Raw genomic sequence first — 21,199 nt, forward strand, 5'->3', positions numbered from 1 at the left:
TTTTTAAAACATGATTTTACATTTGCATACATATTTTTAACAATTCTGAGCATTTTTCCATCAACTCCTGATCTATATAACTTTAACCAGAGGCTATTTAAACTAACACTATCAAAGGCGCGTTTCATATCAATAAAGGGACAGTACAATCTTTGTTTATCATTTAACAGCAGCCAACTTTTTCGTTCATATGGTCATTTATGGTAGTTTGCAAATTAAAACATTTGACCATTTATAAGTAATTATTGGATAAGTATTGACGAAACAATCAATGGTCATTGTGATAAACTTTGACCAAACAATAGAATAACCAGAAGTATTGAATTGGCTGTTGATAGATAACGAATCGATAGGTGTTATCCTACTAACAATGAACCGTGCTGTTATTCCGCATCATTATGTGCCACTGGTGTCACGTATATCAGCGCACAAAACCATTCTGCGATTAGCTCGGGAACGTTTCACATCAAACCTGATTTAATTCCAGTGCAAAATGCTACGAAAAAAAGGAGGTCGATATGCCAGACGTAGGATATACACCTAAAGAAAATATCCCGTCGCCCACCGCTTGTGAATACATATTACCTGGCATCCGGACCTCGCATATCTGAGCGATTAACGTATCCTTATATAGCAACATGTTCACCGTCATACATAAAAAATGTGCGACATTTACATATAAGGATGCTTAAAATTCCTCAGTTAGTGTCTACAATTAATGTGTGCTTTATAATAACTTAAACAGTTAGCCTTGTACCCATTTATTATATATAACATGCTATAACTAAACATTTGAAATAATGGTATAGTACAAAAAAGGTGTATTATATAATCAATTGCAGGTTTGTATGTTTAACAATTTGCTTCCTTGTTTGTCAAAATTCATGATGTTTATGTAAAGGGAATTAATACGACCACACCAACAAGACAGGGATTTCAAGAGTAATCCAACTTACGTCAACCAACGTCTTTAAACTGTAGTAATCAGGGCAAGGGAGAGTACAACATAAAACCAACTGCACAACCAAAAACAAGTTGTCTCCCTTTAATCCTAGACCTGGCTATAGACCGGGCTTTAAATAGCATTTTTTATACTTTCAAGGGCCATAATCTAGTCATGCAAGGGCGGATCTAGCTTGTTTTCAAAAGGAACCGAGCTGAAGACTGAAACCTGTTCTCAAGCAATTGTTTACAGACATACTGATGTACGCTTGGACGCACATACGACGTACACGTTACCATCGCATAAGTTCTTCTGGCCTAGTATTCAGATATTAATGGCATATCATTTGACCGAAATGGCTGTTTCTGCTTTTCATAACATTTTCTGTTGCCGGATAATAATAATGTAACATGTGCATGTCAAAAACAAATAATAGTAAACGGATATCCCTGATGTGACAAAACCAGGTTTTCAATGACTGACAGTATTTCAGTGCTTGTTTTGAGATTCAGTTTCAACAGCCTTTTTTCTATTTTTAATAACAGTGACCTTAACCTAAGGGGCCCCAAACACAATCACTTGGAAGTCCTTCATAAACTCTTTTTACATTTCAAGTTTGGTCACACTCTGTCAACCCTTACTTAAGTTTTTAAATACTAACCACTGTTCTATTTTTAGCAACAGTGACCTTGACTCTCGGGGCCTCAAACACAATCCTCTGAAAGGTATCTATACACTCATCATGAAAACGAGTTTGGTTTCGTTACGTCGACCCTAATATAAGTTTTTGAATACCAACTAGTTTTTTATTTATTGTTGCAATGACCTTGACCTTGATCCTTGGGAGTCCAAACGCAATCCCATGATTACTCTCAGTTAACTCTTCCAATAAACCAAGTTTGGTCACTATATATCAATGTAAGATGGTCGTCAATAACTTTTGGAAGTATTAAGTCAATTGAATGAATGGTAGAGAAGTTATTGATAAAAATCCCAATTTGCCCTAAAACTTTAACCTGCCCTAAAACTTTAACTTAACATTCTTAGCTAATCAGGGGCCATAATTTGTATTGAGGATATAGAGTTATGTAACTTCATTGTGTGATGATCCTGAGGTATTTTAAAAGTGAATTGAATGATGAGTATTTGAGTTATAAGTGAAAATGCCAATGACTGCCTTAAAACTCTAACCGGACGCGGAGGCTGGGGCGAGAAGTAAAGCCTCCTTATCCTTCGAATAATGGAGATGAAAATAACATGAAAGTCATGTTTTATTACTTGTCTCATTCTTGAAGTATTGAATTCTTGTCAAATTTTCTGTATGTGTTGCATTAAGCCTGAAATTGAAATTTAACTCTGATTATGCAGTAACTTACTTATATAACTAGTCTCATGACAAAACTATACGCCCCCCTGGTTGATGTTTAATATACTTAACTTCGTTCGGGAAGTTTAAATACAGAAAAGTAGTGCTTGTTTTCAAGTATCAGTTTTTTATTAAAGATGGATGAAAGCAGGTGCTCTTATTGCAGCTTCGGGTAGAACACTGAAAACTCCGTTGTTAAAGATCAACCTTTAAGGCATCAATTCATTTTACTTCATAAATTAGTTTTTTATATAATACATGGTTTAGCGCAGCAGTAAGTATCCATTACTTCAAACAGATAAGAGTTTCCATTCAAATCAAAACGAGACCAATCGTGATGGAGGAATTACCATTTTGTCAAAATACCTTAAAATTGTCATAATTATACTGCGGAAAATAATGTATATCAATGCAACTCTGGCTTTTATAACAAAAGAAATACTTTTTGTGTGCCCCAAACTACAATTCTTGTAAGCCACCGCTGGGATTCGAACCCAGAACTCTTCCCACAAGGTAGAAAGTGTCTTTCTTGAGACTACGTTGGCTGGAATAAGAGCAGTTTAGAGCAATTTGCCGAAACATTTACTTTAAAGGAAAACAAAAGCCAGAAAAGTAATCATAGCTCATAAAGAAAGTGTTAAAAAGTGTCAAATTAATAAAAAAAAAATTATAAGTTAACAAATACAATAACAGCCACACTGAAGAAGCGGGTGGGAGGGAAGTGTTTTTGTTTTTCAAAGAATTTTGGAAGCTAAATAATTAAAGAGAATAAAACAATCTAACAGACTTTATGGATGTTGAGATGGATCAAATTTTACCATTACATGTATACTGTTGAAAACAAGTAACAAATTTAGACAGAAATGAAAATAGTTTCAGTTAAATCTAAGTAAAATTCAATTCGACTGGTGGTGAAGGTCAATATCAGGAATAGATAAATATCATCAATATCGGGGGGGGGGGGGATATGCTGTCATAATTCGGTGGGGGTAACCCAGACACATGGAGTTTTACATTGTCACTATCAGTGAAGGCACTGTCATTTTCAATGCACTCTAAATTGTTAAAACCCTGTCTTGAAACGGCTTCTGTCTGTCTGTCTGAGAGGCTGAAAAGCTGTGTTCCTGGTCCACATTGATCAGAGGGCTGCTCATTAACAGGACAAGCTCCATAGGAACAGGAAAGGGACCTGTGGAACCAGGCATGGGTGGCTCTCTCAAAGTGAGGCCCTGCTCCAAGATGGTTGAGTCCTGGGCCTGAAAGTACACATGGAACATAGTGTGAGGCCTAAGTGATAAAAAACATAAATATACACAATAGGAACAAAGTAATTGTTTAGTTTAATTCTACTGAACTTGATACGGTAGTTGTACCACTTAGTTATGCACCAGTCAATTATAACCACGACCAAACCCCCGGGTCCGGAGAATAGCGAGGACTTCGCCTTTTGGTCCAGCCAATCCCTGGTAAAATCCCCGCCCTGCAGGGACAAACTGCTGCTAAAATCCCTGCTTAATGCTTATTTTTCAAGACCATGTAAACGTTTTTCCATCAGGCACATGATATGTAGATTTAGTGTAGAAAAACCCTTGTTAGATTGAACATCTTCACCGCTGTTAATCTTGCAAACCACTTAAATGCACTCTCAATCCCACATAAGATTTACCACAATTAATACTATTGTTCTGATATTCCAAAAAGGATGAATAAATGTCAAAAACAATGGTTCTTAAGAATGATACCAAGTTTAATTTGAAAGCAATGTGCATAAAACATGGTATTTCTATCTTATAAGACCATAGTAGATTACAGTAAATCTTTTAGCAATCACCAATCATTTAATATTTTTCCATAAATGAGTAAATATGACGAAATTTAAATGATGAATATAAGTAATGACCATGACCTTTGACTCTATGACCTCAAAATCCATAGGACTCGTCAACTGGTCACCCAAAACCTAACTGTCAAGTTTGAGGGTCATGGGTGCAGGCATTGTCAAGTTATCACACAGAAAAGTATTTTTGCGTTCAAGGTCACTGTGACCTTGACATTTGACCCAATGACCCCTTAAATCAAAAAGGGTCATCTACAGGTCAGGCCCAACCCCCAAGTCAAGTTTGAGGGTTATGGGTGCAGGCATTGTTGAGTTATTACTCAAAGAACATTTTCGCATTCAAGGTCACTGTGACCTTGACCTTTGACCCGAGGACTCCTAAAATCAATAGGGATCATCTACTGGTCAGGCCCAGCTTCCAGGTCAAGTTTGATCATTGTAGGCCAGGCATTCTTGAGATATCATTGGGAGAAGTTTTGTTAATTTTTCAGCGTTTAAGATCACTATGACCTTGAACTTTAGCCCAATGACCCCCGAGGGTTTTCTAATAGTCAGGGCCAACCTTTATGTCAAGTTTGATGACCATAGGTCTAGGCATTGTTGAGTTATCACTCCGACAAGCTTTAAAATCCTTTTACCATTAAGGTCACTGTGACCTTGACCTTTGACCTGATGACCGCATAATCAACATGGGTCATCTTCTGGTCAGGCCCAACCTTCATGGCAAGTTTGATGACCATACATCTAGGTATTCTTGAGTTATCACTCAGACAAGCAAAGCAATATACCCCTCTTCTTTGAAGGGGGAGGAGGGGAGGCTTACAAATAAAAACTGCCAATCTGTGAGAGTGCAGCTCTACGACTAAGCAATTAAACTTACAGTAGGAAATTTACAATCCGACTACTGTAATAACATGCGTTTCCGTATTTTAGAACTTGCCACCATATTAAAATGAAGGTACTATTGTAAAGCTGAAAGTGATTACTAAATCCCTTCTTTGTCATTAAGATTTTACTTCATGTGGTGATGTCTTATTACTTTTGCATTTAATTTACACTTACTGGTACTAAAATCTCAAGAGAAAAAGCATCCAGAAATGCAAAAAAAACAAGCATGTAGATGAAAATATCATTTAAAGCTTATAGGAATGCAATATTTGATGTAAAATATGTTAATATGTAAACTATGATGTTTAAATTGTGGTACAATAATGAAGAAATCAGTGTTCAACATTAACAAAAGCCAGATCGCCCATGGCGACAAAAAATGACCAGGGCTATAAAAACTTGTTTTAGATAGCCTGATTGGCGATGAAATCATAAGCCATGTTGGTTAAAAAATCAAATTTCAGACCCAATCCTTTTTTATATAGTGAGATATTGAAGTTTGGCTGGTGTTTTTTATTTAAATAATCTTTGATTATTCACAGGCGGCTTTACTGTTGCGTTGACATGACCCACCCTATAGCTACACCCTCTTCCAAAAAAAAAATCAGTCAAATTTATTTTTTCAGGACCAAAATTATTTGGAACATGATCATCTATCGCAAAACGTTAAGAAACCGTCTAGAATTTTATTTTTGACCAAATTTTCAAGGAGGGGGAGTGGGGGCAATAGCGTAGGTCATGTCAATGCAACTGCCGTCTGTGGGATTATTTAGTTACCGGAAAAAAATAAATAGATGTTAGTAAATAGTAAATTCCTGTCACTTATGCCACAAGTAGCACATGTTGACAGGATCGTCATCCTCCCTTTCATCACCACCATACTTGCATTCATACAACATAAAATAAAATAAGAAATTGTATAGTTACGGAAATCTGGCTAGGGCTACAGAAATCTCATAGTCTGTAGCCCCATTGGCTACCAGATAAAAAAGGTTAATTTTGCACACTGAGACATTTGTATAACGTTTTGATTTTGATATTTATCATTAGTATAATGGAAACATTCTTTTCTCTTTTGTTCTCTTTAGATATTTTTCCTTGTACCGGTAATATGCCATGTATCATTGTGACCATAGTAGTTATATTCTTATGCATATCATGTTTTGTGAAGAGATAATTATAAAAATGTTTAGGACAATAAACAAGTCTGTCTGTTTGTTTAAGGAGTGTTTACAGATATTGGAAATGAAAAAAACACCTTTGAATGATTGAGTAAAAACTTCCTTTTTAAAATTTTCAATGGTAACCCTCATCTAGTACTTATCATAAATGATTTACCAGGCCTTTTAAGCTACGCCTAATGGTCATTTCTACCTACAAGAACTTCTGTTTGATTTACCAATGCATGATCAAGATACCATGTAAAATATTTACTGAACAATGAAAATGCAGATACAGGTTCAATTTTATATAAAAAATCACATTCTAGTCACTCTGTGTCTTCTTTATTATTTAAATGTTACTTTTAACAATACAATATTCTTACTTACTGGTTCATGGCTTGTTTTCTTTTTAAAACTTGAAATTTCATCTTTCAAGACTTCGCTAAACTGCGACAGCATCTGAAAACAACCAGATTAAAACAATATAACACGACCTGTACTGTTTAAAAAAGCACTTTTCCCTGTCAAACCTAAGTAATTATAAATTTACAAATATTTATTACCACATGCAAATAATTCATAAATGTGGTGTTTAATTATCAAATATATAGCAAAATAGTACAATAAAATGTTAAAATTTTCATGTGAGCAAGCTAAATGCTTAGCAATTTCAGGAAATTTGTGCAATAATTAAATTCCTGGGATCAGTGCTCACATTTGCATTGTACAGTATGCATTGACACTCTTTCAGTCAAGTCAAGTATTTATGACAATGGTGTGTTGGCTTATTTATACTCACATTCGGGCCTTGCCAATTTAGCATGCTAAGATCAGATTGTTATGCACCAGTCAATTCTAACCACGGCTCCCCCAGGTCAGGGGAATAACAGGGACTTTGACTTTCGGTTGAGCCAAGCCCGGGTAAGATCTCTGCCCTGCGGGGACGAACTGGAAGTATAATCCCTGCCGAATGCCCCCCGCACCCCAGGGACATTTTAGTCATTTTAGGTTTTTGAAGCATAGTGCATGGAAAAAAATGTTACCCTGGTTAAAGCTTCCCTGATTCTTTAACATGAATGAGTGTTTGGCATTGTACGTCACCCAGGCCCCCATTGAATGTCCCTGCCTGAGGACATTTGTTTTTATTGGTGCAGCAGGGAATCAAACTTTTTACCCCTGAATTGGATGACAGTCGTGTGTGTTACCACTAGACCAAGGATCTGCCACTTGCAAGCTATTAAATCAAAGTCTTAACCAATTCCAGATATATATAGTATTTTTTGCCTTGAAAAGTTTGCATACTCATTTACATACAGTACTGTTGTGTAACACATTTGAAAATTGCATATATAACACTAGTCCAAATAATTTAACGTTGACAAATTTTTTATGATATTTAATATGGCAAATCCTTCACATACAAATTGTTTGTACCAAAAGTGGGTTGTTTATAATCTAACCAGGATTCCGGGTTAATGCACCAGTCAATTGTAACCACGCCCCCCCCCAAAGTTCGGGGAATAGCCGGGACTTTGTCTTTCGTACCAGCCAACCCCGGGTAAAATCCCCGCCGCCCTGCGGGTACAAACTGATGGTTAAAACCCGGCCAAATGCCCCCACACCCCAGAGACTCTAAATAAGGCCCAGTCTCCGCTAAATTTGGCGCAATGACAAAACCACCGCGGTCACCCGGCCCTGTGGGGCCACCTGGAAAGTAAAAATATGGCCCTTTTCCCCTGCTATCCCCGGTATACCCCCCGGGGGGGGGGTGTGGTTACAATTGACTGGTGCATAAAGCATATTGCGTCTATAAAATATAATAAAGACAAGAAATATTACCAGATGATGTTATTTTATTAGTCGCCGCCCGACTATATTTGATATAACCCACAAGTGTCTGGTGCTTTGATTTGACACCCACTCCCCTCTACTACCCACCATTTTTTTTCCAAATCTCTTAGAAATATCCAGATATTGTTTTAACATCATAATATGACAATTAGACATTACATCCAACTTCTGACAATTTCCCATCTGTAACAAAGTATATTATAGAAAAGTAGACATGAAAGACTGCTGAAAATACACATCTACTTGCTATAAACCCCATAACTTTGTCAAAAGTTGGACAATCTGACAAAAAATGGCTCTTTTCGTTGGGAGGACCTAGTACAAATAATTGTATGTTAACGGATTGTTTTTATGATTTTTGATATGGCAAATCCTTCACGTACAAATTGTTTTGTACCAAAAGTGGGTAGTTATTCCGATCGGGATTCCGGGTTAACGCATATTGTGTCTATAAAGTATCAGAAAAAAACAAGAAATATTACCAGATAATATTATTTATATTAGTTCCGTACACAAAAAATCAATTCAACGAATAATTATGAGTTTGACAGGTTTTTCTTCATTTTATTCTGTCAAAACACAACGATATGAAGGGCACCTGCAAGGCTGCAGTTCACAATTTTACAACAAATGGACACTTCGGCCATGGCCAAGTTGTTACGATTGTATTTACGAGGTCTATCTCGAAGCTTGTCAGAGGTGACCGAGTTATTACGATTGGGTCGAGTTGTTTCGCTTGGCATAATTGTTGTCTGTGTCAGTCAAGTTTCATTTTATTGGAATAGTAAATCATGTGTTTTAATGCATTTAATGCTTGTTTTGTGCAAAATAGCTTTGCACTTACATGGTAAAATATGAATATAAACATTTATTATCCATTTCAAACATAAAATACTTCACTTAATACAATTTCAATATTTTATAACCCCCCCCCCCCCGTTTTTGCACAAACCCGTTTAGACGTTAGGGTTGGAAGAATCCTGTATAACACGTCTATTATTTTAGACTAGGGGAGGACCCCTTTATAAGAGTAACCATAAAAAAATACCATCGCTCTTCAAATGCAAACATCTACAGCTCAAATACTTCCAAAATGGCAAAGTTAGAACATATCTGACTGATTTCTAATGGTTGGGTATAAAAGACTGGCCTGACCGGACCAAAACCGGACCAATGGAAATCTCCGAACTGTGTCGGAATTCGTTTGGGAATTTTCCTAATTTTGTGTTGGTATAAAAAACTGGCCGGACCGGATAAAATTAAAATACGCATTGCTATGTTTTATAGATATTTTATTTATTAAAATTATATTTTATTATGTCTGTCTGTGCGCCTGTTTGTGCGCCTGTACGTGCATCTGTATGTGCGGCTGTACGTAAGTCTGTCTGTCTGTGCGTCTGTATGTGCGTCAGTATGTATGGCTGTCTGTGCGTCTGTATGAATGTCTGTCTGTACGTATGTAGGTCTGTCTGTTTGTGCATCTGTATGTATGTCTGTATGTACGGCTGTTATGTGCGTTTGTATGTGCGTTTGTATGTCTGTATGTGAGTATATTGTTCATACGGAATCATTTTCTAAGATTAAATTAACTTATGTATGTATTTAAAATACTATGTAATAATCTGTTTATTTTTGTTTTTATTATAATTTTATTATTTTTATTATTGTAACCTGAAATAATAAAATATATTAATTAATAAATAAAATGTCTATGAAACATAGCAATGCGTATTTTAATTTGGTCCGGAAATTAGGTAAACTTCCGAACGATTTCCGTAACAGTTTGGAGATTTCAGTTGACCCGGATTTGGTCCGGTCCGGCCAGTCTTTTATGTTATACCCAACCTTTCTAATCGCCGATTTGTCCAGAGTAAAAATGCACTTATTTCAACATGTATGTGCCAACGTAATTCAACGATAATTTGGAATGGTTATTGGTGTAACGGGTTCTACCAACTCACTATGACGGAAGTCTATAGTGTAGACTGTTGTGTACATGTAACTACATTTTCCCGTGCTAAAGAAGTTCATTACTTTTATTTGGATTCTAATAAGTATGTTTTACAATGTATACTTCTTTCAATTTCATTTAAAGTTTAAGTCATACTTTGTCATATGATTTTATATTCAGAGTTTACTGTCTGCGTTCTATTAATAACTGTATATGCAAATCTTGTTAGTTTCATTTTGTTCGTAAATGATTCATTGGGAAGTGTGTTTATTATTAAATTAAATATGAAATAGATTTCTTTAAGTAGCTTGTTTGGCATAAAGTATATCATTAAAATGTTCTATAATTAGCAACCTATAGGCTTGTTATAAAGTTGTTTAGCTTTGTCTTTTGGTTGATTTTATAATCAAATTAAACTGTGCTACTTGTATTAATATTCATATTTTATTAACCATACTTGGATTGGTATTTCTTTTTATTTAAAGACTGACTGAATAAGTTTCTAGAAGTTATCTGTCCTCTGACGGTATCTTCACCCTTTTTACATTCTTGGACTCTGTCAAGGTAGTGTGTGGTTTCCCTGTGGGCCACTCACATTTTTCATATAGGTTTTTCAATTTAAAACTTGATTATTGTAACTGAGATGTGAAAGTTTTCTAATTTTTGATAATTAGAAATAAATTACTATGAGTTTAGCTTTTTAAACTGTGTTTAACAATATTTGACACTCTACACAACATAAAGTTGCATTATGGCTTGCCTGAGCAGCTAGGTGTAGCTAGGCATTTGTTAGTTTCATAGTTGTTTTGTTTTACTGTGTTATTTCCATTTGAATATAATTATTGAACTTAAATTCTTGAATAGATTGTATAGAAAAATGAAAACATCTCGGTTGTTTTTCACGCCCAACCTCCCTGTCTTTGCCCTGTGTCGAACCTGAGGGTTTTTGTAACCGCCCGTGCGGCTTTCCACCACTCGTTGAGGTTCGGTTACATTTTGGCGCTGCGAGCAGGGTGAAGGTCAAGGGTTGTTTGGGTTGTGAAAAACTATTCCAGTTCCATTTAGGTTTAGGATATGATTATGTTTTAGATTTATTTAAAGGTTAAAAAAATATTGTATAGGTAACTTCATTGAATATCATAGGGTGAATATTTCTCTTTTCCGAATTCAAGCATGTATAAACACCCCGACACTTCATTTGAGCCCGGCTTCACAAGTACGCCCGCGATGTATAGTAGTTCATGTAATAGGTTTGATTTCTTGTCGACGCCTCTGGATAGAACGTCCGGTACAGCTTTTAATAACATGGTACCAACCACATACAGTGTTTGGTCGAACTCGCTGTCAGATAGAAGTTCTATTATGACCACTTCTACGTCTACCAATCCGTTCAACCAACCGGGTACCACATACACTCAGCCTTTAACGGTCTTAGAACCCCGTCATGTTTCTTTTTCCCCGTCAGTAAGTGTACCAGAATCTAGCGATTTAATTAACTTTGATCGCGCGGATTGTATGTTTTCACAACCCGAAGTTGTAGATGTAGGAAAACTAAACACAACCCAGCTATTACAGGCTGCGCGGCGCGCATCAGATTTAGGCTTGGTTCCGGCAAATGTCTCTGTGCCGGAAATGTCCACATTTTCAAAGTTGCCTAAAGTGCATAAAGATTTTCCTCCGCCAACTTTCGATGGAAAAGGGTCATGGGTAAATTTCATTGGCAGATTTGAGCGGGTAGCAAATTTCTATGGGTGGAATCCTGCTGAGAAGATAGACTATCTTGTAATGTGTATGACCGATGATGCAGGTTTATTCATCGACCGATTAAGGCCATCGCAGTTATGCAACTTTGAACAACTCAAGGCAACTTTGAAATCCAGGTATGACGAACCTAAAAACTCGCGTTTGATTCTGGCCTCCTTTCATAATAGATTTAGGCGTGTCGAAGAAACCATCAGGCAATACGCACGCGATTTGCAGGATTTAATAGACACCGCGATACCCGGTGAGAATAGTGACGCAAAGATGTACATGCTTACCGGTCAATTTATGAGGGGTATAGGGAGTCGAGAGTGTACCGACTATCTTAATCTGAATGTGGACTACTCACGTGTGGATGTTTGGCAAAATCTAGTTGAAAAGGCAGAAATATTTGAATCAATCAAAGGGAGCGCTCTTCACTTTAAAAAACCACAAGCCAGTCAATACAGTGTCTCGAACTCATATCAAGATTTAAGGACTGATGTTGCAAATGCTGTAACAAATGTTCGTTCGGGCCCTCCTCCCATTTACCATGCAGAACAAACGTGCACTTCCGTTCCACCTCAGCCACACGCACAGCCCGCTATGCAAAACACTTTTGGAACACGCACACAACAAAGTATTAATTTATCTAGGTCGGGTTCAGGGGTGATCTGTTTCAAATGTCAGGGTCAGGGTCATATTGCCCGCAATTGTCCATTGAACCAGAATAGCCACCATTTAAACTGTTAGAGGCTGGTGTTGGGTCCGAGACATCAGCCAAAACTCAAAATGATAGGGCCAAAGATCAAACGTCTGTTCCGTTATGTACATTAGGAAATAATGATTCGTTGTCTGAAACATCTGAGTTACCTAGTATGTCCAAAAGCAAAACTTACAAAGAAGATGCAGCTGTAGACGAACCCTACAGTTCTTCTTTTAAAGACATGATATCAGAAGTGGATAAGGCTTGCCAGGCTAAAAATGAAACACATGAAGTTGCGATGAAGCAAAGTAGTTCCGAGTCAAATATTGATCACTCTGACACTAGTACTAGAACTTCCGGTAATGCAACGTTGAGCGATATTTCTAATGCCTGTTGGTATTTTCACGCGAAGATACAAGACGTCGCCGTACCCTTGCTATTTGATACTGGTTCACCTATTAGTATTATATCAAAAAGTATCTGGGAGAAACTAGGAACTTATAAGCCAAAGCTCGAGAGTAATGATTCAAGACTTACGGCGGCCAACGGGTCAAAGATTGATATTTTGGGTCAAGCAACGTTCAAATTTGATACGGAAGCTAAAAGTTATCAATGGAAGTTTTTGGTAGCCAATCTGGAGGGTATTGCGGGTATAATAGGCCAGGATTTTATATCTAGTCAGGGTAGGACTCTTTCATGGAAGACATTAGTTTGGCAAACTAAGGCAGGCCGTGTATGTTTATTTAAACGGGATTCTAGCCATGTAGGACGTATCAGAGTAGAAAAGCGGGTTATTGTACCTCCTGAAACTGAAATGTTGGTCAAGGCCGGGCCCGATTGTCCGTTGTACGGAAAAACGGGGGTAGTGGAACCTTTATCTCGCATAGCTAAAAAGGGTTTATTTGTAGCAAAGTCCGTCTTAGATGGCCAAGGCGAAACCATATGCTCTGTCATAAATGTTACTGATAAGCCCATACGTCTACAGACAGGTGAAATCATAGGAAACATTGGCTCCGTCGAAGATGTTAGCTTGATTAACGCTCCTTTGAACGCTCAAGAAATGTCTATAACGGTACCTTCTCATTTACAATGCCTCATTGACGGTTTACCCGACGATTTAACTGTAGATCAAGTCGATCAATGCAAAAGGTTGATAGTTGATTACCAAGACGTATTTCTGAGTCCTGACAACAAACTAGGCCGTTCTGATGTAGTGACGCACAAAATAGAAACTGGGAACGCAAAACCCATAAAGATACCGCCTCGCCGCTACCCATTGGCTCACCAAGAAATAATCGAACAAGAAGTACAGAAAATGTTAGAACAGGATATTATCGAACCTAGTGATAGCCCTTGGTCCGCTCCAATCGTGTTAGTTAAGAAAAAGGATCAGACTTATCGCTTTGCTATAGACTATAGGGGTCTAAATTCCGTGACTGTGAAATACGCATACCCACTCCCAAACATTCAAAGTATTTTTGATAGCTTGTCGGGTTCGCGTTATTATTCAACGGTCGACTGTGCTTCTGGTTATTGGCAACTAGCCATGGAACCAACTGACAAACATAAAACTGCGTTTGTAACACCTTCAGGTGCTAACCGCCACTATCAGTTTCAAGTTTTACCGTTCGGACTTGTAAATGCTTGTGCAACTTATGAACGCTGCATGGAGAGGATACTAGCTGGCCTTCAGGGATCTAAATGTTTGTGTTACATAGATGACATAATAATTTATGGCAAAGACTTTCAAACTGCTTTAGAAAATCATCGACTGGTGTTTGATAGACTGCGCGCCGCCAATTTCACTCTTAAAGCGTCTAAGTGTTTTCTAATGCAAAAACAAGTAGCATTTCTAGGCCATATAGCCACTGAGGACGGTACCAAATGTGCTCCTTCAAAAATAGAGGCAGTTTTAGACTGGCCTGTACCGACAAACAAATCTGAAGTTAGGAGTTTTCTAGGCTTAGTCAATTTCTACAGGAAGTACATTCAAAATTGTGCCGAAATCAGTACACCTTTAACAAAGCTTACGCAGAAAAAAATCAGATTTGAATGGGACATCCATTGTCAACAGGCGTTTGAGAAACTTAAGGTGGCTCTCACTAGTTCCCCGGTCCTGGGGTATCCTACACGCGATGGTCGTTTCATTCTTGAGTGTGACGCTTCAGGTCTCGCGCTCGGCGCCATATTATCTCAGGTTCAGGACGGGCGCGAAGTTGTCATATCATACGCGAGTAAAGCGTTAAGTAAGTCACAACAAAACTATTGTGCAACTATGAGGGAATTATTGGCCGTTGTGTACTCAGTTAGACACTTCCGTCACTACCTGACCGGAAAACCTTTTGTAATACGAACCGATCACGCCAGTCTGGTATGGTTAAAAAACTTTAAGGACGCGGACGGCTTGTTGAGCCGTTGGTTGAGCATTCTCGGGGCATTTGATTTCAAAATAGAATTTCGGAAGGGTACTAGAATGCAACACGTGGACGCCTTATCCAGAATAAAGTTTAAACGTCAATGTAAGAACGGAAACTGTACGGACTGCGGTAGAAGCGGTGGCCTCTGTCATCGAGAAGGTCACGACTCTGGGGGGTTGAACCAGTCCAGCACGGCAGCCGCGTCCGTAGCGGACACTAAGTCCGCTAAGGTGGAACCGATTTCCATTGCTCACTTACGCGCCGAAGTACCGCCGGGTACTAGTGGCCCGTCTGCCGATGCTAGTGCAGAAAGTGTTTCTACCGAGGAAACTCCTGTAGGAAGTAACTGGATAAAGGCATGGTCGAACGCAGAATTACGTCATTTACAAATTTTAGACCCAGATCTGTCTAGAATAATTGTTTGGCTTGAGTTGGATAAGAAACCTGACAAAATGGAAGTAAATGCGTCTCAACAAATGCAATTACTGTTTCGGTATTGGGATTTATTGGTGATTAAAGAGGGTGTGCTGTACAAAAAATATGAATGTGATGGAAGTATTCATCTCACTCTCGTCGCGCCACCGGATATCCGGTTAGAAATATTTCACCTACTACACAATCATCGCACTGCAGGTCATTTCGGCCGCGACCGCTCCTTTGATGCCATTAAGAAACGGTTTTACTGGCCCAATATTAGCGAGTCTGTACAAAGATGGTTAGAATCATGTGACTTGTGCGCTCAGGTGAAACCAGGACCGGGCTTAGGCACTTCTCCTCTGAAGCAAATCAAATCCTTTCAGCGATTTCAAGTTTGTGCATTAGATATTTTCGGTCCGCTTCCCTTAACCAGTAATAGAAATGAATATATTCTGGTCATAAGTGATTATTTCACTAAATTTGTAGAGGCGTTTGGAATTCCGGATCATACTGCACTTACGGTAGCCGATAAATTAGTCACAGAAGTAATATGCCGGTATGGCGCTATGGAACAATTACACAGCGATATGGGTCGTGAATTCATGTCTCATCTGTTCACCGAAACCTGTAAGATTTTGGGCATTGATAAGACTCACACGTGTCCTTATAGGCCGCAAAGTAATGGATTAGTAGAAAGATGGAATCGAACTCTCAAAACCATGTTGACAATTTTCTGTAATGAAAATACTGAAGATTGGGATGATTTTCTGCCATTTTTACTCATGGCCTATAGGTCGACGGTACACGCTAGTACAAAATGCACTCCTAACCTATTAATGTTCGGTCAGGAAGTACGCTGTCCTATTGATCTAATGTTTGGGTTTCCCCCGGGTAGTGAACCAGATGTTTGTCATATTGAATACGTTGAATGGTTACAGTGCGCCATGTCTGTAAGTTTTTCAAAAGCAAAATTCCATCTAGAAGGTGCCGCGAAACGACAGAAGTCATATTACGACAAAAGAGCGAAAATAGTACAGTTCGAAGAGAACTCGTTCGTTTGGCGCTTTTACCCGCCATCTGCAAATACAAAATTAGGACCGAACTGGATAGGGCCTTATTTGGTTGTAACGAAAGTTTCTGACTTGGTTTACAAAATTCAAAAATCTCCTGAACAGCCAAATATTTCGGTTAGTGTAGACCATTTAAAGCCGTATTTAGGGACAAATGCACCAGCTAGTTGGGTTCTCCGTCCTCATAATGCTCAATCGGAGCAAAACAATACGCTAGAAAACATCGAGATAGGTGTTAACGACAGCTTAGGGTCACCGGAAAGGGAATCGTTAGCTACGCCCGTGTTTACGCGTCGGGGGCGTCTAGTGAAGCCGCGGGATTTATATTCCCCTTAGTAAAGTGGTTGAATAAAACCGGGTGGGGTAGTTATTCAAATATGCTATTCAGGAAGTTTGTTAAAAATGTTTCATAAAGTTTTCTTTGTTTTTCAAGATTAACCATGGCAGACGTAGCCGTTATTGATGTAGAAGATCCTGTTTGTACCTTGAATGATTCTGTTTTTCCACTTTATGGGATGTGTTGCCCCATTCCAGAGTGTAAATGTTTGCAATATTTTACTCACATTGCCTCATACTTAAGACACTACGCAGAAAGACACAGACTTATGATTTACGAATATAAATGTGAACTGTGCTGTGCGACGTCATCGCATAAGAAACAAATAGAGAATCATTTAGGTCATGTTCACAAGGAAAAGAAATCAAATATGTTTAGTAGACGTTTGAGGCATAATAATAAATACATCAACCCTTGCGGGTATTTACCGCCAAGTGTTGCGTACAAGAACGACAATCAGGCTTTGACAAAAACTTTTAGGAGACTTGCCCTGAAAGACAAGCGTAGAGATCTGAAAAATTTGTGTGAGAAACAATTTGAACAGGAATGTAAGATAAAGAAAATTTGTGAGAGTTACGGCTATGGGGTGTTCTAATCTATTGTAGTTCATTAAACATCAATGGAAGAAAATACATAAGTTGCGTCGTATGTGTAAGGTATACACAAGATATGATTCATGTTGTTGATATGTATAAGTTTCCTGTCTTTTTACATCCTTTTATTTTGTCACTATTATACCAGAAGTGTTATTGTGCGTCGGTTATATTATCATGAGGGTTATTAATAGTTTCAGATATTTTATAGTGCATTCTCATAGTAACCTGTTGCGGTAGTCTGAATATCACAGAGTACCACACGTATGTAACGTGGTTATCATTTGTATACTATGGTGCTATAATTGTCTCTGTATGAATTTAAAATGCTGCCAGTTATTATTTTGCAAATTATTTGTAGACTACGTCCTTATAATATATGCATTATACTCGTGCTATGTTTTATTAGGCAATATCCAATGATATATTCCGTAATTACTTGATACCTATTGATTATGTTGTGTTTGGTATACGTATCTATGTGTTGTTGTTTTTTTTGGTTCATAATTGTGTTGTTATACATGTCAGAGCTGTATGCTCTGATGAGATTTACAGTTGGAGATTATTTTTGACTGAGATATTCAGTTGTTTGGGTCATTGTATTAGACTATGATATTATTGAATGATTCTCAGATATATATTTATACTGTGACATTTGTGTTTCAGGGATTGCATTTTTGTTGTCGAGATTATATGTGTTTGTTGTTGTCCACTTTGTGATGTTTGTTGTTGTGTATTGCAATGTAGTTAATGTTGTATTACAGTATTACGGATATATGCTTAGTATGTATTGCTTATCAGACTACGTATGGAGTTGTTGTCATATTATAATGTTGCGACGTCCATTATTTACAGGGTTCTTTAAAATGCGATGTATCATGGCAAAATATAATTGTATGATATCTGAATTCTAAGTCAGTAGTTTTGTTTATACATTTGTTACGTTTAAATCACAAGTTGTAGAAGGAATTTACACTTGTTATGTTTAATATATAAATTGTTATAAAATATGCAATCTATTTCAAGTCAGTTTCTTGTTTCATTAAATTTGTCACAAAAGTTTATTGTATAAACTTTTCTTGGTAGGATGGAGGAATGTAACGGGTTCTACCAACTCACTATGACGGAAGTCTATAGTGTAGACTGTTGTGTACATGTAACTACATTTTCCCGTGCTCATTACTTTTATTTGGATTATAATAAGTATGTTTTACAATGTATACTTCTTTCAATTTCATTTAAAGTTTAAGTCATACTTTGTCATATGATTTTATATTCAGAGTTTACTGTCTGCGTTCTATTAATAACTGTATATGCAAATCTTGTTAGTTTCATTTTGTTCGTAAATGATTCATTGGGAAGTGTGTTTATTATTAAATTAAATATGAAATAGATTTCTTTAAGTAGCTTGTTTGGCATAAAGTATATCATTAAAATGTTCTATAATTAGCAACCTATAGGCTTGTTATAAAGTTGTTTAGCTTTGTCTTTTGGTTGATTTTATAATCAAATTAAACTGTGCTACTTGTATTAATATTCATATTTTATTAACCATACTTGGATTGGTTTTTCTTTTTATTTAAAGACTGACTGAATAAGTTTCTTCAAGTTATCTGTCCTCTGACGGTATCTTCACCCTTTTTACATTCTTGGACTCTGTCAAGGTAGTGTGTGGTTTCCCTGTGGGCCACTCACATTTTTCATATAGGTTTTTCAATTTAAAACTTGATTATTGTAACTGAGATGTGAAAGTTTTCTAATTTTTGATAATTAAAAATAAATTACTATGAGTTTAGCTTTTAAACTGTGTTTAACAATATTTGACACTCTACACAACATAAAGTTGCATTATGGCTTGCCTGAGCAGCTAGGTGTAGCTAGGCATTTGTTAGTTTCATAGTTGTTTTGTTTTACTGTGTTATTTCCATTTGAATATAATTATTGAACTTAAATTCTTGAATAGATTGTATAGAAAAATGAAAACATCTCGGTTGTTTTTCACGCCCAACCTCCCTGTCTTTGCCCTGTGTCGAACCTGAGGGTTTTTGTAACCGCCCGTGCGGCTTTCCACCACTCGTTGAGGTTCGGTTACATTGGTATGACAAACTAATAAACCTACCAATAACGATTTATGTGTCTGTAATCCGTTTGTCGAAAAAAAACGATAAAATAGTGTTGTTGTTTTGCTTTCAAAATAAATTCAATCAACGTCGTCCAGGGGCTTGCTGACTCTGGACAAGTCGGCGATTAGAAATCAGTCAGATGTGTCCTGGCTGAAAAGCGGAAATGCGGACGGCGGCCTGCGGGACCTATGGCTTTCTATTTATCTAAGTGTGTAATGAACCATGCTGTTATTAGCCATATCATTCTGTGCCACTGGTGTTACGTTTATGAGCTCACAAAACCATTCTGCGATGAGCGTGGGAACGTTTCACATCAAGCCTGATTGAATCCCAGTGCAAAATGCTAAAATCATGAAGGTCGATTGCTGATATGCCAGACTTGGGAAATACACCCTTTGAATATATCCCGTCGCCCACCGCGAGTTTTTTACCCGTTACGTGTATTAACGCGTTAACGTATGACCTGCATAGGGTTTCGCTCGTGAATACATTTTACCTGACATACCTTCGGACCTCACATACATGAATGATAAAAGTATCTATATATAGCAATATATACACCGTCGTTCATAAAACATTTTTCGACATTTACATACATATAAGGTTAATCAAAATTTCACAGTCTCTTAAATTAATGCGTGCTTTGTATAAACATCAATAGTTTGCATTGTACCCAATTATTATAACGTAATATTAAATGCTATAAGTAATCAGTTGAAATAATGGTATAGAACGAAAATTGATTCAAGTATTAAATTAAAAAATAATCCTTTCTTCTGATGTCAGTGTAAAGGGAATTAATACGACAACACAGATAAGACAGGGATGTCAAGAGTAATCCAACTTACACTTTTCAATGTAACACACAGGTAACACACTCCAGACTCAAGATAGCGTGGTGGTGGTGTTAATAGTTTATACTCCGGGTCCCGGCGTGAGCACATTGAAGGGTCCCAGAGTGACAGTTCAACCACCGCACCAATCGGAACTCCTCGGCTAGTATCAAGATATGGCCTCGGATATAAAACGGGTCGTAAGAAAATAGTCCATCATGGCCGACCAAGAAGATGTTCAAACAACCAAGAGATATGTTAGTCCAAAGACAGAATGAGGAGCGAACTTTTACCACTTATTTGTGTGTAAGTGTTATTTTTTATACTTATTGTATTTTAATAAAATATAAAAATAGTTTTAAAAGAGCCCTAATGAAAAACTAATTGGAAATGTCATTAATTCTTATTGGGTGGGGTAAATTCTTCTTTCATTTGACAGATTCTAATATAGTAAATAACAATTTTGAAGCTCCAGTGATCAGTGGCAAAAAATAAGAAAACAAATACTCTATTTGATTTTTTTAATAACAAATAAGTCTGAATCTGACTTTACTTAGATCGATAATTGGTTCGACTTTCTTTCTCAGTGTATTTATCTCTAGTCATTCTAAAATGCCGTCCAGGCTTCTTTTTTTTAATGATGGTTAGCCTGGAACGTCATTCATAACAAAATTCGTAAACATGTAAAAACTGTCTATGAAATGAAATGTTCTTCATTTGTATTCTGTTGCTTAAGACTGCCAATAAATACCTTAATTCTTATCAATAACCATATCCATTTTGCAAATTCACAAGCTATTTCTTCAAAAAAGTAATTTAGATACCTGATTTCAGTTGACAGGAGCTTTCTTACTGCCAAAAAGAAAAAAGGGTTACACACAACTATACTTTAAGGTTTCAATCTGAAGTAGTATTTTTAGTATGGATTACCTTCCCCTAACACTATCATTATCAGTTACCACAC

At 37.2% G+C, this 21,199-nt stretch overlaps 1 long non-coding RNA gene across 1 annotated transcript; it reads right to left on the reverse strand.

Moving 5' to 3' along the window:
* Positions 1-3,285: 3,285 nt before the first annotated feature.
* Positions 3,286-19,505, reverse strand: LOC128220147 (uncharacterized). The gene is made up of 3 exons (XR_008258725.1): positions 19,399-19,505; positions 6,585-6,656; positions 3,286-3,565 (listed from the first exon to the last, which is right to left on the reverse strand). It is a non-coding gene; the product is annotated as an uncharacterized LOC128220147 (long non-coding RNA).
* Between the last annotated feature and the right edge of the window lie 1,694 nt (positions 19,506-21,199).

The sequence above is a fragment of the Mya arenaria genome, chromosome 15 (genome assembly GCF_026914265.1).
Source record: "Mya arenaria isolate MELC-2E11 chromosome 15, ASM2691426v1".
In the NCBI taxonomy this organism is placed as follows: Eukaryota; Metazoa; Mollusca; class Bivalvia; order Myida; family Myidae; genus Mya; species Mya arenaria.